Here is an 8,922-nt window from a genome sequence, read left to right on the forward strand (position 1 = left end):
GGCCTGCTGTGTTCATCCAGCTCTACACCTTGTTGTCTCAGATTCTCCAGCATTGGCAGTTCCTACTATCTCTGTAACAAAATTGCCATCATGTCCTTTTTAAATCTTTTTCCTCTCACCTTAAAAACAAGCCCCATAGTCTTGAAATTTCCTGCCCTAGGGAAAAGACATCTGCCATTCACCTTATCTACACCCCTCATGATTTTGTAAACGTGTGTAAGGTCAACTCTCATCTCCTCCTCTCCAACGGAAAAAGTCCCAGCCTATCCAGCCTCTCCTTATAACTCAAACCTTCCATTCCTGGGAACATCCTGGTAAATCTCTTCTGAACCTTCTCCAGTTTAATAATATCCTTCCTTATAACAGGTTGACCAGAACTGGACAAAATTTTTCAAGGCCCCACCAACGTCCTGTACAACCTCAACATAACACTTAATCCCTGAGGCACGCATTTGTGGCCCATCCCTAATAGTCCTTGAATCGAGGAGCATGCTACTTAGGAGACACCTTCAGAGTTAACCATATCGTTGAGAATTTGTAGTCACTTGTAGATAAGGCCAGAGAAGGACAGTAGCTTTCCTTCCCGAAATGCGAACTAGAGCGGGTTTTAATGACAATTGTTGCTTCTGATTCCAGAGTTCATTCTTTGAAGTTAAATTCAGCCTGATGCTGTGGTGGCTTTGAACTGATGTGCCCAAGGTATTAGCCTTGGAATCAGAGAGTCATAGAGGTCTACAGCATAGAAACAGGCCCTTCGGCCCAACTTGTCTATGCCGCCCAGTTTTCACAAATAAACTGGTCCCATTTGCCTGTGCCCCTCCATACCTATCCCATCTATGTACCTGTCTAAATGTTTCTTAAATGATGAAATTGTACTCACGTCTGCCTTTACCTCTAGCAGCCCATTCCAGACACTCACCTGCCTCTCTGTGGAAAACATTGCCCCTCTGGACCCTTCTGTATCTCTCACCTCTCACCTTAAACCTATGCCCCCTAGTTTCAGATTCCCCCACCATGAGGGAAAAGCTGTTGGCTATCTCCCTTATCTATGACTCTCATGACTTTATAGACCTCTATAAGGTCACCTCCTTGATCTCCTTAGCTCCAGGGAGAAAAAGTCCTAGCCACTCCAACATCCTTATAACTCCAACAGACTCTGGAGGACTAGGCCAAGGCCATTACTGTCCCCCTGAAGAGTGGGAGTAGGGAGGGAATTGGCACTTTGTTCCCATTTGTGGCGCTGATATTCAGCAAGATTCAGAGAGCTCAGATACAGAAAGGAGTTTGCATTTTTCAGTGATTCCCGCTGGACTGGCAGTAACAGGATTTGATGCTGAGTGGGAGTGGTTGGTGGCAACAGCAGTCTGTAAGGGGTTTAGGGAAGCCTGAGGTTTGTACTGTGGAAGAACAGGGGAAGATTGATCTGTTGGTGTCTGAATCCAAAACCAACTGGCCTCGCTGTAACAAACCAGGAGACGGGAGGAGGAACGTTTCTGATCTGAGGGATATTAGACCATGGAGTAGTTCGCTGTGAAAGGTTATCACCAGAGAGGCTAGATCCTAAACCAAAATGGAATAAATATTTGATAAAGTGGTTTATAAAGCTGAGCAGATGAGATTACAGGAAAGATTATCAGTGGGAGGGGGTAAATGGGCCTCGTCTTGCACTGTCTTTCTAAGGAGTCTCACTCTTCTGTATCAAACCTAAGTTCAGTGAGTGGTTCCAAAATGTTTGAGCTGTATTTAGGGCGATTACTCCTGCCCTGTGTGTGGACTCGTACATACTGAGCTCACTGTTCTATGTTCGATTCCCCGGGTCGGTTGAGGTTGGTCAGTAAGTTTCTGACATGGAGTCCACGTACAGATCAGCCCTGACTAATTTGATTTGGTTTGATTTATTTATTTATTGTCATGTGCATCTTGTTACAAAAAGCAGTGAAAAGTCTTGTATAGTGTCACCACTCTCTGATGCCATCTTAAAGCACTGAAAAATAAACCAAAACCTAGAATATAAAGACAGAAAAATAAAGAAAAAGTGTTCAACTCTGCAGTCCTTAGCCCAAGCAATGTGCTTGACTCTTAACTGCCCCTCTTAAATGGCCTAGCAAGTTCAAGGAGGCCCCCATTTCAAATCCTCCCATCAACATCTTTATGCAGGTACAGACCCAGAGGAGACAAGGAGAGAGATCAGGTCTATTAAAAGGGATCAGGGATGCGCACAGTATTTTGTGCAGTGCCTGTGATTCTGATGACAGTGTCAGAATGACTATCAGTAGGGAAGAGGATTACAACTGGTTGCAGATAGAACAGTGGGCCATTACTACCAATGACATCAGCGTAATATCAGGAAATTATGGTAACACTTAGTTCTGAGAGTAATCTGAAGGTTATAATTGTTACCGCTAGTGAATGCAACTTCAATGAGTTACCATGAATTCCGAGTGGAGTTAAGGTTCCTCTGCCCTGTCACTCACCTATCATCATTGAGAACTCGCCTCAGTCTCCTCCTCTTATACTATCCATCCACTCCCTACCCTCAGTTCCTCCGACCCTTCATCTCCCACCCTTTGGATCCCTCGGTTTTCTCTTCTCCCCATCCCTCCGGCTCCCCATTTTGTCTCCTTTTGGGTGCTCGGACTTCCTTGAAACAGTTCCAAGAATGTACATTGAGCGGCTAAGGGCTCCCATCCTATTTTCTTTAAGGTTAAGTGCAGTAACATTAGTAGCTGTCACCTGATCAGGCGAGAACCTCAGCCAATGAAACCTCCAGGAATGCTTCCAACCAGAGTTGGCAACACTGGTGTTGGGTGATGAATGATGGGGATGGGGGGTGGGGGTGGGGGAGAGTGTGGGCAGGGTGGCTGTATCCGGGAGGCCAGGCGATGAAGCCACTGGGATTGTATCGGAGTTGGCATCCCTTCGGGTTCCCCTGAAAGCAGGAATTATCGGAGCCAGGCAGTGTAAACACAGTTCTGGCTGACTGAACTGGAACAGCCAATCTCAAGCCAGCCATCGCTCTGAGAGTACAGCCTCTGATCTCAATGCCACCCACCACCTTGGCTGGAAGTGTTAGCCACAGAACATGCTCGCTGCTATCCCCCTGCTTTGTGACCAGTCATTGCAGCAACCAGAGAGAGAAAGGTACAGCTCCCAAAACTTTTCAGCATTATCCGAAAGGGATCGTCCAGTTGTGATTGTACCTGAAAAATCTCAATGTTGTGTCCCACTTTTGGCTATTGGTATGATTGAGTCAGGAGAGGTGGGCTGCGTCATGTCCTTATCCCAGTCCCTCACTGATCACAACATGGTTTAAATCTAAAAAGTGAGGTAGTGTTGCCAATTATATACATATCAGTCTGTATATAGCTCAGTATCAGAAAAAAGTTAGCCAAGTTCCTTAATTTACGAGTCTATGACCCAATTTATTGCAAACAAACTTTACACAAGCAAAGATGTAAAGATTATTAACAAATGGTTTAAGCTGTGCAAGTATATACCTTTCATGAAAACTAACACAGCACATGATGTCCAAACCTCAGAGCAATATAAAACTCTATAGAGTGTTGTAACAGTGAAATTCAGAAAAAAAATATTCACAGATTGTCCCAAATGCTGGTTTGTAGCCAAAGTTACTTTCCACACATGTTCTTAGTACTGGGGATTCTTTCTGGATTAGTTATGATTAGCTAAATTCAATTTTTCCAGATACAGTGCTGGTATCTGTATTCACTTTAGGGACTCTACACTTGTGTTGATGAGGTCTTCCAATTTGCAACTGGAAAAAGAAAGCGCGCAAAGGCTGTTGCTGCTAAAGAAATTATCTCTGACTCTTCTGAGGAAAGGTCACTGGACTCAAAATATTAACTGATTTCTCTCCACAGATCCTGCCAGACCTGCTGACCTTTTCCAGCAATTTCTATTTTTGTTTCTGATTTACAGCATCTGCAGTTCTTTCAGTTTTTCTCTCTGACTCTTTCTGTTTAAACCCCGGTATCTTTTTTCACCCATTAAACTGGCCTTTGTGACCACTCTGAAAGTGGTGTAGATTTAGTGTCTCCACTCAAGCATCTTTTCCCTTGCAAATACACCATTGTTGCTTCTGTAGCTAGTGTCTGTTCCTTTGCAAAATAGCCTTTCTAAATGTGACAATGTTGTCACTTTAAGCGGCTATATTGTCCTTTTTTTTTGAAGAGAGGTTGTAATGCAGAGGTAGAGAACTGGTTGTTAAGTCCACTTGTGTAAACAGCTTGGGGGGGCCATGGGTATTTTTAAACAGCCTGACCGGGTGTGGCCAGCTCTCTCAGATCAGGATTTCTGAGTAACATCAGAGGCTATTAGGATCTCGAGAGAGTTGGAAGCTTCAGTGAATATCTCCTGGCTGTTTTACTCTCTCTGAATTTTCTCTTGATGTTATTTTTCCTCCTAGATTGGAGAACTGCATGTGAGAATCTGTGTCTGAATTTGCTTTTTTGCCAAGGGGTGTGTTTATGGGATGTTACTGTATTGGAACAGTTAATTAGTAATAGTTACTGTATCTATTATTCTGTTAGGTTTCCAATAGAGTTGTAATTCTAAATTCCTCTTTCTTTGGTTGTAGTTTTACTACAGTGTTTAGATAAATTGTTTTTTGCTTAATGTCAAGTAGTTTGACCATTGCATTGCCTTTGAAATAAGAAAATGTTAGGGTCTAGGCTACCTTCTTAAAATATTTGGAGGGTGTCTGATTGGCTCCAAAACACAAGATGTTCAAGGTATATACATCCTTATGTATTTAATGCAGTCAATAGCATTATAATTAATATTTTGCATAACATATAATATTATTTTATCTAAGGACAAGGATTTGTAGTTACTTAATTTATTATCATAGAAACCTGGGAGCAGGAGTAGGCCATTCAGCCCCTCATGCCTGCTCTGCTACTCTGGATCATGGCTGATATCACCCATCCCTTGATGCCATTAGTAACTAGAAATCTACCACTTTCTGTCTTGAGTTTAATTGAGCGCCTGAAGTTGAGAATTCCACACTTTCATCACCTTTGGAGTGAAAAAAGTTCCCTTAACCTCGGTTCTAAATTATTTGCCTTTTGTTCTGTTAATGTGACACCTGGAGCTAGACTGCCCAGCCAGGTGAAAAATCCTTTCTGTGTCTACTCTGTCTATCCCTTTAAGAATTTTGTCACCTCTCATTCTTCTGAACTCCAGAGAATGTAAGCCGAGCCTGGTGAAACTCTGCTGCATTCTCTCTTTTCCCAGCACATTCTTGCTCAGGCAAGGGATCTAGAACTGCACCAGGATTCTACACAATTGAAACAAGATTTCTTTGCTCCTGTACTCAAATCCTCCTGTGATGCAGGCTAATATATTGTTTGCCTCTGAATTGCTTGCTGCTTAAACAAGCTCGCTTTCGGTGACTTATTGGCAAGGACACCCTAGGTCATTTTGGACATTGGCACTTTACAAATTCTCAATACTTAAGAAGTAATCCTATGCAGAGAGCCTGGATAAGCTCAGGTTGTTTTTGTTTGGAGCAAGAGAAAGCTGAGGAGGGGAATCTGATTGAGTGTATGAGATTGTGAGGGCCATGGACAAGATGGATATAAAAGAGTTGTTCCCCTTAGCTGAAGGATCAATAACAAGGGGGCATCATTTTAAAGTGAAGGGCAGGAGGCTTAGAGGGGGTTTGAGGAAATGAATTTTCACCCAGAGGTTTGTGGGGTGTCTGGAAAGCACTTCCCAGGTGTCTAACTGAGGTGGGAAACCACACAACCTTTACAAAGTAAGTGGGTGAGCACTTGAAATGACACAACATTCAAGGCTATGGACCAAGAGCTGGAAAGTGGGACTCGTGTAGATAGATCAGTGCAAAGGGTCTGAAGGGCCTCTTCTGTGATGCTATGACTCTACATACTGCAGACCGTCATTCCCTGTGCCAAAGTGCACATTATAATCCATGTGCCACAGTCTAGCTAGCCCACTCAGCCTGCCTAAAATCCCACTGCAGCCTCTTTGCATCCTCCTCACTACTCACCTCTCACCAAATTTTGAATCATCTGCAAATATGGAAATATTATATTAGGCTGTTACATCCAAAGAATTGGTATAGATCGTGAACAACTGGAGCACACATCCTTGCAGTATCCCACTGATCACAATCATTCATTCCTAATCTGTGATTTCTGCCTGTTGACTAATCCTTCCATCCAGGCTAGTATATTACCCCTAACGCCACAAACTTTAATATTCTTCAATAACTTTCTTTATCAAAAGGGCCTTCTGAGAATCCAAATGCACCATACTCACTGCCTCCTTCACCCCCATGGTCACTGTTAGTAACAGGCGGCATGGTGGTTCAGTGGTTAACACTACTGCCTCACAGCGTCAGTACTCGTATTCAATTCCACCCTTGGGAGCCTATCTGTGTGGAGTTTCCACATTCTCCCCATGTCTGCATGAGTTTCCTCCAGGTGCTCCAGTTTCCCCCCACAGTCCAAAGATGTACAGGTTAGCTGGATTGGCCATGCTAAATTGTCCCATATTGCCCAGGGACATACAGGCTAGGTGGATTAGCCACAGGAGAAAGGAGGGTGGGTCTGGGTGGGATGCTCTTCAGAGGGTCAGAGTGGACTTGATGGGCCAAATGGCCTGCTTCCACACTGTAGGGATCCTATGATTCTAGTAACAACCTGAAAAAAGCTCTAACAGGTTTGTCAAACATGATTTGCCCACCATAAATCTACGTTGACTTTGTTTAGTCAGATAATTATTTTCTGAAGGCCAGTCATCATTTTTTTTTACCATAAACTCTACCACTACTGATGCCAAGCTAGCATGTCTGACGTTCCCTGTTTCCTCTCTCCCTCCTTTCTTGAACAATGGTGGTACCATAGCAACCTTCCAATCTGCAGGGACTTTTGCAGAATGAATAGAAGTTTGAAAGGTGATCTCCTATGCATCCATCATCTCTATAGCCATCTCTTACAGTCATCTAGGATGAAGGTTCTGGGGATTTGTCAACTTTCAGTTTAATTAATTTCTCCCATACTACAGGATAACTAAGGCTAATTTATTTCATTTCCACACTCTCATTAGACCCCTGAAACTTAATTATTTCAGAGAAATGTCTTGTGTCTTCCACTCTAAAGATAGACACACTGTAGTTATTTAGCTTCTCTGCCACTTCTCTATTATAAATCCTCCTGTCCCTGTCTGTAATGGATTCACATTTTTCTTTGTTAATTTTTCCTTTTTCACATACCGATAGAAACGTGTACAATCCATTTTTATGTTTCTTGCAATTTTACGTTCATATTCTATTCTCTCTTTCTTTATTAATCTCTTGGTCCTCCTTTGTTGAATTCTCCCTATCCTTAGACTTTCAACATTTTTGGTGATTTCATAACCTCTTCCATTGACTGAATATTATCTTTTACTTCACTTATTAGCCATGGCTATTTTTTTCTTTTCCGTTGGGTAGATTTGCCTTAAAGGAATTATTTATTTTTGAAAACCAAGCATTAATTCTTTATATATTCTCCAATCACTGTCAAACTTTTTTATGGATTTCTCAAAACCACCACAGCCAATTTACTCCACATACCTTTGTTTAGTTTTAAAACCATATTTTCAGATTGATTTATATGTTTTTCAAACTTAATGGAAAATACTTTCATACTATGGTCAATAATTCCTAAAGGTTGCTTTAGTAAAAGATTTATAATTAGCCCTTTCTGATTTTAGAATTATAAAATCCCTACAGTTTGGAAGCAGGCTATTTGGCCCAACAAGCCTACACTAACCCTCTGAAGAGCATCCCACCCAGACCCATCCCCCTATGCTATTCCTGTAACCCTGCATTTCCCGTGGCTAATGCACCCAGCCTGCACATCCCTGGACACTATGGACAATTTAGCATGGCCAATCCACCCTAACCTGCACATCTTTGGACTGTGGGAGGAAACTGGAGCACTGAAGGAAATCCACACAGACACAGGGAGAATGTGCACACTCCACACAGACAGCACCTGAGAGTGGAATCGAACCCAGGTCCCTGGCCACTGTGCCACCCACTGTAATACTAAATCTAAAATAGCCTGTGGCCTCTTTGTTCCGCAACATATTGCTCCAGAAAACTATCTCAAACACATTCCTTAATTCTTCCTCTACAGCATTGGTCATCATTGCATTTACCCAGTGTAGATTGAAGTCACCCAAAATTATTACATTTCCTTTACTACATGCATCTCTAACTTGCTGATTTATACCATACCCTTCACTGCCACTACTGTTTTGTGGCTTATAAACCACTGTTACTGTCGTTTGCTGCCCCTTGCTTTTACTTACCTCCTCCAAACAGATTCTACACTCCTTTCTTCCATTGGAGACCCTCTCCCACAATACATTGATCCTGCCCATTCCTTATTATCAGCACTACCCCACTTCGCTTTCCTTTTGCCTTTCATTCTTTGGTGTTGAGTATCCTGTAATACTGAGTTCCCACCTTGGTCACCTTGCAACCACATCTCTGTAATGACAATTAAACCATATCCTTTTATTTCCTCTAGTGCCATCACTTTACCAATATTGTTGCAAATGCTGAATGCATCTGGACAGCTTTTTTAATTCTACCTTACTAATACTTTTCTGTAGTTTGACTGTGGTTGTTTCTATGATTTGTTTCTGCTGCTTTTCCCTTTCGTACTTTCTGTAGTCAGCTTTTGTTTAAAAATTCTATCTGAATTCCCTCTTATTTCCCTATTTCTCTAACAAACTTGTTTAAACCATCCCCACTGTTGCTAACAACACTCCCTGCAACAATATCAGTACTGGTCTTGCTGAAATGTAACTTGTCCTCCCTGTACAGGTCCCACTGAGACAGAACCAGTCCCAATGCCCCCAGAAATCTAAAGCCCTTCCCCCTAC

This window comes from Rhincodon typus, chromosome 22, assembly GCF_021869965.1.
Source record: "Rhincodon typus isolate 14 chromosome 22, sRhiTyp1.1, whole genome shotgun sequence".
Classification (NCBI taxonomy): domain Eukaryota; kingdom Metazoa; phylum Chordata; class Chondrichthyes; order Orectolobiformes; family Rhincodontidae; genus Rhincodon; species Rhincodon typus.